Source organism: Adiantum capillus-veneris, chromosome 10 (genome assembly GCF_014529385.1).
Source record: "Adiantum capillus-veneris isolate H3 chromosome 10, ASM1452938v2, whole genome shotgun sequence".
In the NCBI taxonomy this organism is placed as follows: Eukaryota; Viridiplantae; Streptophyta; class Polypodiopsida; order Polypodiales; family Pteridaceae; genus Adiantum; species Adiantum capillus-veneris.
In genome coordinates this window covers 17,803,305-17,816,683 of record NC_140940.1, presented here as the reverse complement: position 1 = coordinate 17,816,683, position 13,379 = coordinate 17,803,305, and the positions used below count along the sequence as shown (strand labels likewise).

Below are 13,379 nucleotides of genomic sequence, written 5' to 3'. Positions count from 1 at the left end.
GATGACTTCCTTCGGCGCCGGAATCGAGAGTATCGAGGAAGGGATGCGGCCCTAGCGCAGTACCTTTCAAAGCTTTGCGAGTCGCCGATAGTAGTTTTTCACAATTCCATGTCACAAGAGGGTTCAATAGCAACTTACACATTCAAGACACTATCACGCTTCTTGGGTGGACCGGTGCTGCCCAAAAGTGCAGATAAAGTCATTCTTGTGGACAAAGTGTTTGCTAGATATTGTTTTGGTTACTGCCCGGGCTAAAGGTGGTCGGGTAGCGTATTACTACACCTACACAGCAATGGCACTAGCTCTTGGTAGAGAAAACCTAGATGAACTTTTAGAGTATGGAAAACATCTCATGATTCGTTACAAGGGTGACGTGCCAAAAAACAAAATTGAACCTTCAAAATCTTGATACACTTCAAGTAGCAATTGTATAAGATCATGTATTACATAAATTTTGTACAATGTCATCCACTCAGAGTATCTTTCTCCACTTGTGATTCACATACACCATTGTCTCTCTCCACCTTCGTTGACTTTCACGAGCTCCGGAGTTGTTGTATGCCATTGATCTTTTAACTTTTTGTTGTTGTAAATGTCTCATGGCTTGTGCTGTTGCTAAATTTGCCAAGACTTCTTTTGCCTACATTCGATGAATGATTCTACGATAGAACCATTCAAATATTTCTCTCAAAGTGTTAGCCTTGATTCGAGAGCCACCATGTCGTGTGTGCCTGAAATAAGCATTTCTCGCCATGTAATGAGACTTTTCCATCCCTTGGGTATTCCATATTGCCGGGTTCCCATACTTTTGTATAAAATATGGTAAATGATTGAAGATGATGTGCTGGATATGAAAACAGATTAGTTATAATGTTTTACAGTCACATATTTGCACATAAGAGAGAAAGAAATACATGATAATACCATGTAGTGAGTAATCTGGGTGTCTGTCCATGCTGTCTTGAATGATTTTTTCAGAAGGTTGAGATTTTCCTTGAACTTGTTCATATCACCTTGTGACCAGTCATCTTTGTCGCACATCAAAAATAGGATGTCTATTGATCGCCAAACCTCAGCCTTCGCGTTACGAGTAGTTGGTTCGTGGTCTTTGACTGCAATATCTATCTTTTTCCAGCTCTGATACTCTACCTTGCTAACATAAGATGTGTTATATATTTTTCCATGTTTTGTTAGCTTCGGATCTCTTGTACCTTGGGGCTTAGATAAAAACCCCCATGCCTTCACCCCACCGATGGATGGTTTGCATGGGACATCCTTCTCAGCAGTTGATCTCTTTTCATCCCGCTGGATTTTCACATTGCCACCATGAAGCCCCATATCCGACAGTACCATTTCTAAGCACTGCAGGGCTACTTGTCGTTCTGCGGAGTTCTTAATCTTCCAAGCAAACCCGATGTATAAGTAGACCGATTTCTCCACAATTCTACAAAGGGCAGCATTGTACAAATGTGGACATTCACAAGTGGTATTTTCAAAACCGATCGAAAAGCAGGATCCTCAATGTGACGTGTTGGAGCTTTTCTCCACCACTTTGGGTCCATGACCTTTGCACGCTCCATGCAGAACAAACACGGCAACTTTGCCATTGCACCCATTCCACAATTATACATGCACTTTAATGTTTTGAGGTCACCTGCAAGATGCCACTGAACTTGAAAGTCTCCCCTTCCATCTAGACGTAGTACCTCTCCCTGGTTAGTCTGTCGATCAATCACCTCCAGAATATTAGTTCGATGGAACACCCAATATAGAATCTCATGATCTTCTTTCTTTACCTGCAACACAAAATAAATGAGACTTAAGTAGATGTGACCATTTGAGCTTACCTGAGAATCTCGCTTACCTCAAACGCACCAAGCCACCATATGTTAGATTCTGATTGAACACTAAAATATAAAGGATCATCACTGGGACACTTTGAGAGGGCTCTATTCATTAAAGTAATAGTAACACGCTCTAGCTTTTTCTCTTTAACAAGCTCACACTCATCCAGTTTTAACACAAAATGTAATACCCCTCGTGACTCTTCAAATGTGATGTTGTAAAACTCCACCATTCTCTTCTGTAATATCCGCAGGTCCATAAAAATATTGTTGAACTCATCATATGCCATGTTTGCTCCATGGCCATTGTAAGTTGCTTTAATATGAAAGGGCTGTCCAAGATAGTCTCCCTGTGCCTCATTAAGCTGAAGCCTCTCTTTCAAAATACTTGAGGCTGATAGTAGAAGTTTGGATTTTATACCCTTCCTAACAAAGATGGATGAGACAGACTTTTGGATAGCCGAATATCCTCTTTTTCTTACACCAAGTGAATCAAGTGTGCCTTGTATCTCTTTTGCAGGCACTGAGTTCTCTGAAATAAAGCGGTCCACTACATTTCGTTGTAGGACCTTACACTTCTTGTCATGTACTATATCTGCTGCCAGGCTTCTACTTATAAGTGGCTTCAATCTCTTTCCTATATTGGCTTTGGGGTCAATGTTTTCCTTGTCAGGATAGATTGAATCTCTACATGAAGACAATGCATAAGTCAATAACAGAAAATTTGCTTCACTAACACTATTTAGGCACATGAAAACAATGCATAACAAGAAAAAACAAAAAGATTACTTAACTAAGACAATGTAGCCAACCAAGAAGCATCACCTTAATGCTCGAATTCTTTTCTTGAGACCTCCTGATGAAACCTGCAATGTTTCAAGATTGCGCAATTTCTTCTTTCGGATACGACCACCCAAGATGGTGTCCTTCATTTGACAACTTCGCACCTTTCCTTTCAGTTCTTGTACCTCTGTTTTATGTTGCAAAATGGTAACCTGATCTGTAGAATGTAAATGTGAAAGGCAAACAATCTCACATTTTTGAGCTTGGAGAATGCTCTTGTAAGTTTCAACTTCTCTTGTAAGAGATTTACAATAACCCAGAAGGCCCTTTTCTCCATCACCAGCACAGGTCAATAATCTTGTAGGATTGACAAACGGTGGAGATGCATTAGTCATTGGATTCTTAGGGTAGAGAGAGCCTCTCGTCCATATATCTATGTGTTTAGCTCCCTGAGCTCTGAGCGTGTCTATGGAAGAGGGAGGTATATGTGTGTTTGTTTTACTACGCTTAATCAATGGTTGGTACTCATTGTCCAAATCAATGTGAAGGTGATATTTGGCTCGTTTCTGGGTAACATTTGTGCCATTTGAGGAGTGCGCCATTAGCCAAATGTGCAGGTTTAATGGAAAGTGAATAGCGGCTGCGCCTTCGTCCCTCCATGTTAGCCTCATTCCCTCCATATTGACGAGGTTCATTCAATGCAACTGAAAAGAGGATTATCCCTCAATCACTACGAACGAATGTTCAGAAGAGTAAGGAATCTACTTAAAGTACACTTTTTGAACTTTTACTATGAAAGACCCAGCTCTTTTATTTGCCATTTTTTCTAGAGAGAGTGCAAAAAATACATTTTCTTAGAAGGCCCTCCAAATGACCTCTGAAATTTCCTAATGGAAGCAACTGAATTTCTTTAATTCAACTCCTAAGTTCCGGTGCAGCAACAATCAAATGGAACCCTTGTACTGCGTTCTGATAATCAATTCCATTCTCTTCCATTGCCTATTCATAGATATTGTAGAATTTACTAATATCCCGGCTTGCAAATCGATGCAATTTCTTGGTAACTGTGTGCCGAGCTTTACGGATCCTCTCCTGCAAATTGTACTATTGTTGAGCAGCCTGTTGTTGTTGCATGTAAGCAGAAAATTGTTGCATCATTTGCTGCATGGCAGCCTCTTGCGGTGTCGACATCCTTCTTCACCACACTGCTCACCCCGGCTCGTTTCGCGTCGGGTTCACCAAGAATGTCGGGGGATAAATGTGCGAATGGTGAGCCGGGAAGGCACAGGGCCCTGGCTGTGAGAGGTGCGGGAAAAGAGCAGGCACAATTAACGACAACAGTGCTCAAAACAAACAGTTCTCTTAATTCCAGTTAATCAACCGTAATCGTCATTAATCAATCATTAATGGAGGCTTAATGCTCCTTACAAGATGAATCCTGGCTTAAACCAGGTGCTAATCAAGAAAAGTGATAATGACCTACTTAATACTACCTTCGGCTTCTTCCTGTTATGTCTTAGGAACTTTCTCTTCCAATGGCCATCTGATTTGTCTTCCAGAATTGAATGGGTTTAGGCTCACCTAATGGTTTAAGATTAGGCATCGGCTCAGTTTCGTGATCCTGCAGGCTTCGATTCCTTACTTTCTTTAATCCGTGTCAAGATTTTGCTCAAGCTTCGACCCCCAACTTCCTTGCTTGCATGCCTTGTCGAAAACTAGCTCGAGAGATTAGGCTTGGCTAATGAATTGAGATTAGGCTTGATATCAGATCTTGGCTTGTGGCTTCGAGTTAATAGGCTTAATTCAGCTTAAGAGAGCTTAGAGAGTAGGTTATTGGAAGATTATGAGCTTAAGCTTGAGGATTCGAATAGGGTTTGGATGGTATACGAGGTTAAGAGCGGATTAAAGATGGCTTAAGAGGTTTCGATTGGGTTAACAAAAGCTTAAGAGCTTAGAGCTCACTGAGGAGGATTAGATTAAGGGCTTTGAGCTTATGGGGAGGATTAGATTAAGGGCTTCGAGATTATGGGGCTTAATTCGGCTTAAGAGCTTAGGATTAGAGGATTATGAGCTTTAATATTACCCGCTTATGAGGAGCTTGGACTTCGAGCTTAATGAGCTTGAGAGCTTAAGGCATGAGGAGGAGTTTCAGAGCATAAAGAGCTTATGATGTGGAGAGAGCTCACGATGATAATGATAATAAGACGTTCCTCCCTATTTTATAGCTGCATGGGCATTCACTTTTGCTAAAAAAAAGCGAGGCACCCATTAGCGATGTTGCTAATGGGTCCTTCCCCTTGTGACGTGGCAAGGCAAAGTCGAGCAGCGCCATTTGCGGCGGAATAAGCCCCGAAATTGAGCGCAAGGCCGGCCTGAGCAACTCGTGTCTCTTGCTCGCCATCTCCTGAGCATCCCTGTAGCCTACGCGAGAGGTTCTTTCCTCCTCGCTACTTGCGGCTCTGCCGTCCGCCATGCTTTGCCCTTTTTTCACACCTCATGAAGGTTTAGGTTGGCCCCATTTACAATGGGAGGCCACACTTTGGTTGACTTGGGCAGGCTAGCCCATTTTGGGTGTGGGCGGCCTTAAACTATGGCTTCTTTTCGGCTCTTAAAGGGAACCTCCCGGCATACATATCGGTTAAGGCATTGCCAAACAGTATATCTTCCTTCATTGGGCGGCTTTGCTTTGGGTTGACACCCCATTAAGCATACATATTGGCAAAGCATTGCCAGGCACCGCATTTCCAAGCATGACAACTGGTTTTTAATGACAATATCATCATGAATTTTATTGCTCATTTAGTGTTGCAGACCTTGCCGCAAGCCATTAAGATGCAAAAACCCTCGACTTTGTATCTGCTTAAGCCATAGCTGTGTTGGAAATTTCTTGCTATAAGCAAACTCCAGTAAATAACTCTTGTCAGGCTCAACATATCAACCAAACCATTGTTGCATGATGACCCGAAACTTGGTCAATGTCAAAAATTCCAAGATAGCACTTCAACCGAGCCAACCAAGGCGATTCGAACCCGGGCCCCAGTGATACATAAGTTGGCCATATCTTGCCACCCAAAATCCCGATCACCGATCTGAAAAGACCGACGCGCTCCAGAAATTGAGCACTTCAGCCTGATGCATTCATTCCAGATTTGTCCCCTCAACTGCAGTTGCCCAATCCGGTATGGATCTACTACTGACTCAAGTTAAAACTGTCATAACTTCTTATCCGTAGCTCCGATTGACGAGCCATAAAGACAGGCATGTAGAGATTTTTGAGTACTTCAACTTGGATTTATAAAATCCCAGCTATGACCACTTCAAGAATACTCACTGTTTAGCATTACCAAGACATCTTATGGCCCTTAGAGACGCATCTGGCACACTTTCAGCTCAAAAATTGGCTTGTTAGCAAGCCCTTATAACTGCTGATTAACCATGCAGGATTCAAATACTCTTGAATAACATTTCTTTGCTCATTTTCTTGTTGTGGGAGCGGAGCAGCACGACAACGCTAGCGCTAGCGCGTGCGTGCAGTGCGTGTGTGTGTGTAAACACACACACACACACACGTTGGCGTGCACGTGTCTGTGTACCCACACACCACGTGTGTGCACTTTGTTTATGGCACAAACACACCTATACACACACGCACATGTCCACAGATATGCACATGCACAGGCCAACACACACCCGTGCACACACACCCTCGGATACGCACACACACAGGCCAACACACACACATGCATGCACGCACACACACACACACACACACACCTTCACCCACCTCTCACTCAAATTTTTCAAATTAATTAAATTAAAGATTAAAAATTAAAATTAATTAATAAAATCTAAAAGCTTTATAAAGAGAATTGACACACTCTTTTCACTTTCCTCATCTCTATTTTCTTCCATTGCAGATATCTCTCTCTATCATGTCCTCTTTTGCTCACTTATCTTTCTCAAACTCTTAGCTACAATTTCTCATAAGTCATACTTATATCTATCTTCTTTAATTCTTTAGTGCAAGTATGAGAACAAGATATCAATCCAAAAATACTGGTGTCGTGGATGAGGTTGATGTTACTATGTCGCAAGAAGTCCCTCCACGATGCACTCAAGAGACCGAACAATCTCAAGACTTGAGTTCTTTAGATCGGATTGTGTCCATCGTAACCGGAGTGGATGGATCAACACAATGAAGTGGAGGATTGAGTCATCGTGTGGAAACAGCTACCGCAATTGAAGATGTAAGAGATGAAGCGTTTGGAAATGTGGTAGACAAGCACATTTCATTGGGCTGGGTGGATTCTTATATAGCTCCAGACAATGGCAAACTTCCAAGCTTGCCTCTATATCGACTTCTTTCAAACCCCGCCATCCGCACGCATGATGACCATGTGGTGGATTTGCAACTCTCTATTGCAAACAAAAGCTACCAACCAACCATGGCAAGATTAATTGTTAGTGAACAGATTCCTAGGGAGGATCATAAGCAATTTTCTCGTCGTGGTCACCCTTCGAGAGGTATTGCAATGTCATATGATTTGGATGAGGAGCTTCATCAAATCCCCGAGCTTAGTCACATGGTCGAGAGGTACTTTGTGGTTTGGGATGGTAATCATAGATTGGAGGCATGGATGTGGTGGATGAATGAGAATGACATCCCAATTGAGAAGGCACCAAAGGTGGAGTGCGTTCTTGTTGATTTTCAACCCCATGAGACAGTGGAGTTTCTATTGGTTTTGGGAATGATCAATAGGTAAGTTGTTTCTTTGCAAATGTAAATGCATCTTATTTTTTTGACAATGTAAATTACAATTGAGTGTTAAACAAGGCCATGAGGGTTTCAATGCCTCACACAATTGCTCATGATATTTTCATGATGAGAAAACTGGGTTGGCGGACCCTACTTCACTTTTGCAAAAACTTCCTGAAACAGCATGTTTGGCTGCAGAAAGGGCCTTGAATTTCAGGGATCCAAACAAGTCAAAGTGGCTAAATTTGCCAATGGTTGTCCTTGTTCAACTCATTCGGAAGGTATGCTTTAAACCAATGCTAAATGAGAATATGTTTTGATTGCAAAATTTTATTATGTGTATTTTGATTGAGTCCTTGTCAAATGATAGGAAGAGTTCAATGCTATGTATAGTAGTAAAATGGAAGGGCTACCATCAAAAGGGAGTTTTGACTATGAGTTGGCACCTGACGCATACGAGCAAAGCATCAATCTAGCGCTATCTCAAACGGATCAATATTTCACACGCAAAGGGCTTGAGATAACCACCATTGCAAATCCAAAGAATGGCAACGATTTTTTCCAGAAATGTATATCATTTACAAGTTGGGGCGAGAAGACCACCAAAATGACACCCTCAAGAGTGGTAGAGGTTGCGCGTGCACGCATTAGCCTAAAAGAGTAAGTAAATAACATTTAAATCATTCGATATCTTTCTCTTTTTATTATGTAGCAATGAAAAATAAGTCTCCCTTTTCCTTTGCTATGAAGTGTCGCTTGATTGATTTTCTCCAAGGTGGTGATGCATCCTTAAAGGAGAATGGCATAGGGTTGACGGAGAAGGCCTGGATCAAGTATCTTCGATATCATGTGTATTGATGGCAATTGGAAAGGTTAGATTTAGTGATTATGTGCACCAGCTAGCAATTTGTTGATAATCTAACTTGTGACTTATTATTTGTTGCAGGAGAGTGCTTGAGATGGCCAAGAAAATGGAGGCCGAGAATCGTAATGTTGCTATCCAACACGAGAAGGCTAAAGGTAGACATGGTTTCACACATGCCCACACATTACTGACATACAGACGCAAGCACTTTGACAAGGCCTTCAAGAAGCGGAGTGCTCGGATCAAGTCCACACAGGACCCCAAAGAGCAACCCCACTTTGCTTGCACAACACGACGCTTGTTGTACACGTTTGACATCTTTCATTGACAAATTAAGAATGTAGTAGGATACACTAATCTTGTTCTCGGTGACTCAAAACATTGTGGTCTGTCTTGTAGATGGCGGAGAGATGCTCTTGTCTTCCCCATTCTTGAGCACCCCAATGATGCATGGTGCATGTCGGAGAGAGAGGAGACGGGCTTATATCCTGACGAGTGGATAGCCAAACGGAGTGTGCCTCAAGTGTGTTGGGGTTCAAACAACACAAGAATATCTCTCTCACACATGCTCTCAAACAGAGAATAAATACTCACTCCATAATCAGACTTAGCAAAAGACACAGACATATAACTTCAGAGTCAGCAAACAGAACACAGAGAAGAGATCAGACAGAGCAAAGAACACCATGGCTAAATCTTCTCTCACATTCGCCTACTCAAAACTTGTCCCAATACAAGTGCTAACTGATGGTTATAATTGTCCAACCCAAAAATGTTCTTGGCATAAAATATCTGAGTCAGCAAAATCCGACTGAAGCTAATTCCGACCAGCATGACCAAATATCAAACTCAGTAATAATCAGAGTCAGCAAATATCTGACGACCAAATATCAGACTCATCAATATTCAGAGTCAGTAATATTCAGAGTTAACAATATTCAAGGCAGCATCCCAATTTCAAACCAACCAATATTCAGACTCAACATATAATATCCAATCAACACATGACCCGGATCCACACATCCCTTGATGAAAGTCAATTGCCTTCTCATATTTTCCCAAAAATTGCTAGTTGCTATATAGCATAAAGTATAGTGCCTGAAACCTAATCCAAGATATACAAATACACCATAGAGCACTATGACAAACTCAATGCTAGGATCTTCATATGAAGCAAAGTGTAGTGCCTGGTACTTAAACCAAGGTACACAAAATACATCATAGATAGAAACTTAACATCGCCGAACATTCCCCAAAGGATTATATCACATGAGAGTTCATAGAAAATGAACTTACGAAACCAAAAATGAATAAGTATGTCTTCCCCAAGAGCATGAAGTAAACATTAGCAGAATCAGCCTCTGCAACCTTTTAAACATGAGAATGTGACTCTGAAAATCAGGTTTTTGCAATCTAGGCACCAAGTCCTGGATAACTTCTTTAAAATTCTGAGTATCCACTGCCTTTCCACTTACAAAATGCTCCGTTGTAGATTTCTGAGATACCCACTACTACAACTGATTGACTTTCCAGGGTTGAGGGATTTTGTTATGGAATTGACATTTTACTATTTATTGCAGCTGACAGGTGGAAAAGGCTTGACCGAGCTAGGCTATTGCAAAAGGAAATTACATTTTATGTATATTTATTCAAGTGCTCTTTTATGAGCTTTGGCCATCTATGACCGGTCGGCTAGTCTGTACTCATTTTGACCATTCAAGAAATCTATAAATGAAATACGTGCAAGAGGGAAATGGTCACACTTGCACGGGGGGAGATTGCACCCAGTGTTTGCGTTTCTCTTCTCTCCTCTCCTCTCTTCTCTCACGCCATGCTGGCGTAGCACTCCGCTCTGGGAGGTGCGCCTGCACGTGCTCTCTCCTACTCTGTCTCTGTCCATTTGTGTTGAGCTCGAGTATGGATTTGTGTGAGTCGTCAGGTATGTAGATTTGTTCATTTATGGCTTGTTGTGTTCTATTTCAAGTATTCTGCAGGGCTCACCGCGCTTCCGTCTGTAGCAGCAGGTATGTAGATTTGTTCATTTATGGCTTGCTGTGTTCTATTTCAAGTATTCTGCAGGGCTCTCCACGCTCCCGTCTGTAGCTGCTACATACGGGAGTGCGGAGAGCCCTGCAGAATACTTGAAATAGAACACAGCAAGACATAAATGAACAAATCTACATACCTGACGACTCACACAAATCCATACCTGAACTCAACACAAACGGAGAGAGAGACACTAGGAGAGAGCACGTGCAGGCGCACCTCCCAGAGCGGAGTGCTCCGTCAGCATGGCGTGAGAGAAGAGAGGAGAGGAGAGAAGAGAAACGCAAACACTGGGTGCAATCTCCCCCCGTGCAAGAGTGACCATTTCCCTCTTGCACGTATTTCATTTATAGATTTCTTGAATGGTCAAAATGAGTACAGACTAGCCGGCCGGTCATAGATGGCCAAAGCTCATAAAACAGCACTTGAATAAATATACATAAAATGTAATTTCCTCTTACAATAGCCTAGCTCGGTCAAGCCTTTTCCACCTATCAGCTGCAATAAATAGTAAAATGTCAATTCCATAACAGATTTGATGTATTGCTACCTTTTCGCATTGTGAACTTTCTGTCATTCCATTGAAAATTTTCCAACTCCAAATTTTCAAAATCAGATCATACAAAATGAACTTATGGAACCAGAATTCAATGAGAAGTCCTCTACTCCAAAGATGAATTGTAGGCAAAAATAATTCCACTTTGATGAAAAAAGACCATATAAACTCCATCGGATCATCCTCCTTGTTGAAAAAACTCTTCATAAACTCCATCAGCTCATCCTCCTTGCTGAAAACTTACAAAACCATCAGAATTAACATTAATATGGACCCTTTAATTGTAAAAACCAGTCCTCCAATATCAAATCTGGAAAACAACTCCTGAAATTCCACATTCTGAGTATCCACCATCAATTTTCCCATATCCGCAATCTGTTTTTTCACATCCACCATCTGTTTATGCACATCAATTGATATTCCCTCTAGAAAATGCTGCTCTGCAAATATTTGACCAATCCCTTGCACTGTTGATATTCCGCACTGCGGATTATCCACACTACTAATGAAATTTATCCAATCCTATATTTTCAAAATCTGATTATACTCTTTAGTAAAGCACAGTCCACTGAATCCATTCGTCAATTCCACTTGCAATCTTTGAACATACAAATTTGCCTAAAATTTTTGAATACCCATTAAAATCAGGTATATAAGCTTCCTATAACCTGCAGAGATCCTCTGAACCTATTGAGTTGAAATCGGATCCACAAACAATAAATTTTGATCACTATGCACTCTGTAGCACATTCCTCTTCCAAAAATTAGCAACTCCAAAATCTGGAACACATGAAAATCTGAATTTTGATATTTCACCATCCAAATCTGACAATCCACTCTGTATGAATCCGCTTCTACTACAACATTAGCTTTAAAACAAACATCCTCCAATAAAAGTATGTTTGGATTGAGAACAGCTTGTCCCACATCAATTTCAGAATGCACATCCATTGAAAATTCATCATTTTGCATTTCAACCATCATTGCATGCTCCACAAAACCTGTTCTATACTCCTTAAAGACTTGCTCTTGCCATTCCTCATGCTCAATTTGATCTATGAGACCTTTTTCTTATTCATCCCTGTTTAGATTGGAACAACAATCAATATGCTTCTTCTAAGTCTCTGCAATTGAAGCATATCCTTGCTTGATATCGACCCTTGACATCAAAATCTATCCTTCAAAACATTAAAAACCAAAGTTTTGATTCGCTTGATCATTCGCAACATTTGGCATAATGGTCTGATTTTTTGTCTGAATTTTCCGAGCATCAAAATCATCATCTGTAAACTCCTTCGATGTTTCTTCAGCACCTTTTTGCAACACTTTCGCATGCAGGGATCATTTTGGTGGAGACTCCTCCTGAAGTGATATGGTTTTTGGAAATTCCTCCTCAGCAAATTTGATTTCAGGAAATCTGATTCCCAGCAATTTCTCCAGTGCATTCATCTCACTATCCACCTCTTCAAGTGGGCTCTGAATAACATGAACAACATCATGGTTATGTATAACATGCTTCTCCCCACAAAAAGGGTAGCAACATTTTCCATATGCAAATAGCATAAGTTTAAGCAATGGATCTTCTTCTTCCACTCCATGGGTATACTCTAGTGGTAGGTTAGGGTTATCTAGGGGCTCTTCTAAGCTCTTTTGGCCAAACTCCTTTTGCACCTCCTTCTCCTCCATCTTTGGTATCCCTACTTGGTGGATTACATGACACATTCTCCATCCATAATCATCATCATCATTATCACTCGAATCCCCTTCAAACTCATTCTCATATGAATCCCTCAGCTTCTCACATGCTTTTTGCAACTTGAAAACCTTCTTTCTGCTGGAACATGATTTTCACCTATCCCCTTTATGATCATCTATCCATTCATATGCATTCTGCAAGTCGTCTTCAAAATCATCTAGCTTCTCTAAGGCTCTTTCCATTTGATTATAGGAAGTTGCCTTTTGCAATTTGCGGCTAATGTTATGAAGTTTTGTGCACAAATCCACCATGCACCACTTCCTACAAGCATCTCTCTTTGAGCACTCATCAATGACACACGGACAACCATCCACCTCATGCTTCTTACTCATGCAAACCTCACATTTCTCTTTCTTCATTTTTACCCCCCATAAAATTCACTTCATTAAAATACAACAATCATGTTTATCCCACAAGATCGGTGCACCACACCAATCCGAGACCCATTAAATTCGCTAAACGAAGAGCCACAAATGTTGTACCGGGATCCGCATAGTCCATTTAATTGGTTTCTTAAATTGATTGGGATATTTTAGTTTAGTGATATATTTATATGTTTGGAAAGATTCAGTAAAAGATACCATTCTTGAGTTTATTTACTTTGACAGATCTGATTATCAACATCAGATTCAACATCAAATTTCTTTGTCTGATTTCAAGGAAATTGTTTTTTTGTCTCTGCAAAATCATCCAAATTTTTACCATTTTGCAGAGTCTGAATTTGTGCAGCGTGAATGTACAGCACCTTGTTGAATGTGTGCAACCTAAATCTG

At 41.0% G+C, this 13,379-nt stretch overlaps 2 pseudogenes; both read right to left on the bottom strand.

Annotated features, from left to right (window-relative positions):
- Window positions 1-11,233: 11,233 nt before the first annotated feature.
- On the bottom strand, window positions 11,234-12,017 carry LOC147448510 (uncharacterized; annotated as a pseudogene).
- A 21-nt stretch (window positions 12,018-12,038) lies between these two features.
- Window positions 12,039-12,788, bottom strand: LOC147448509 (uncharacterized; annotated as a pseudogene).
- Between the last annotated feature and the right edge of the window lie 591 nt (window positions 12,789-13,379).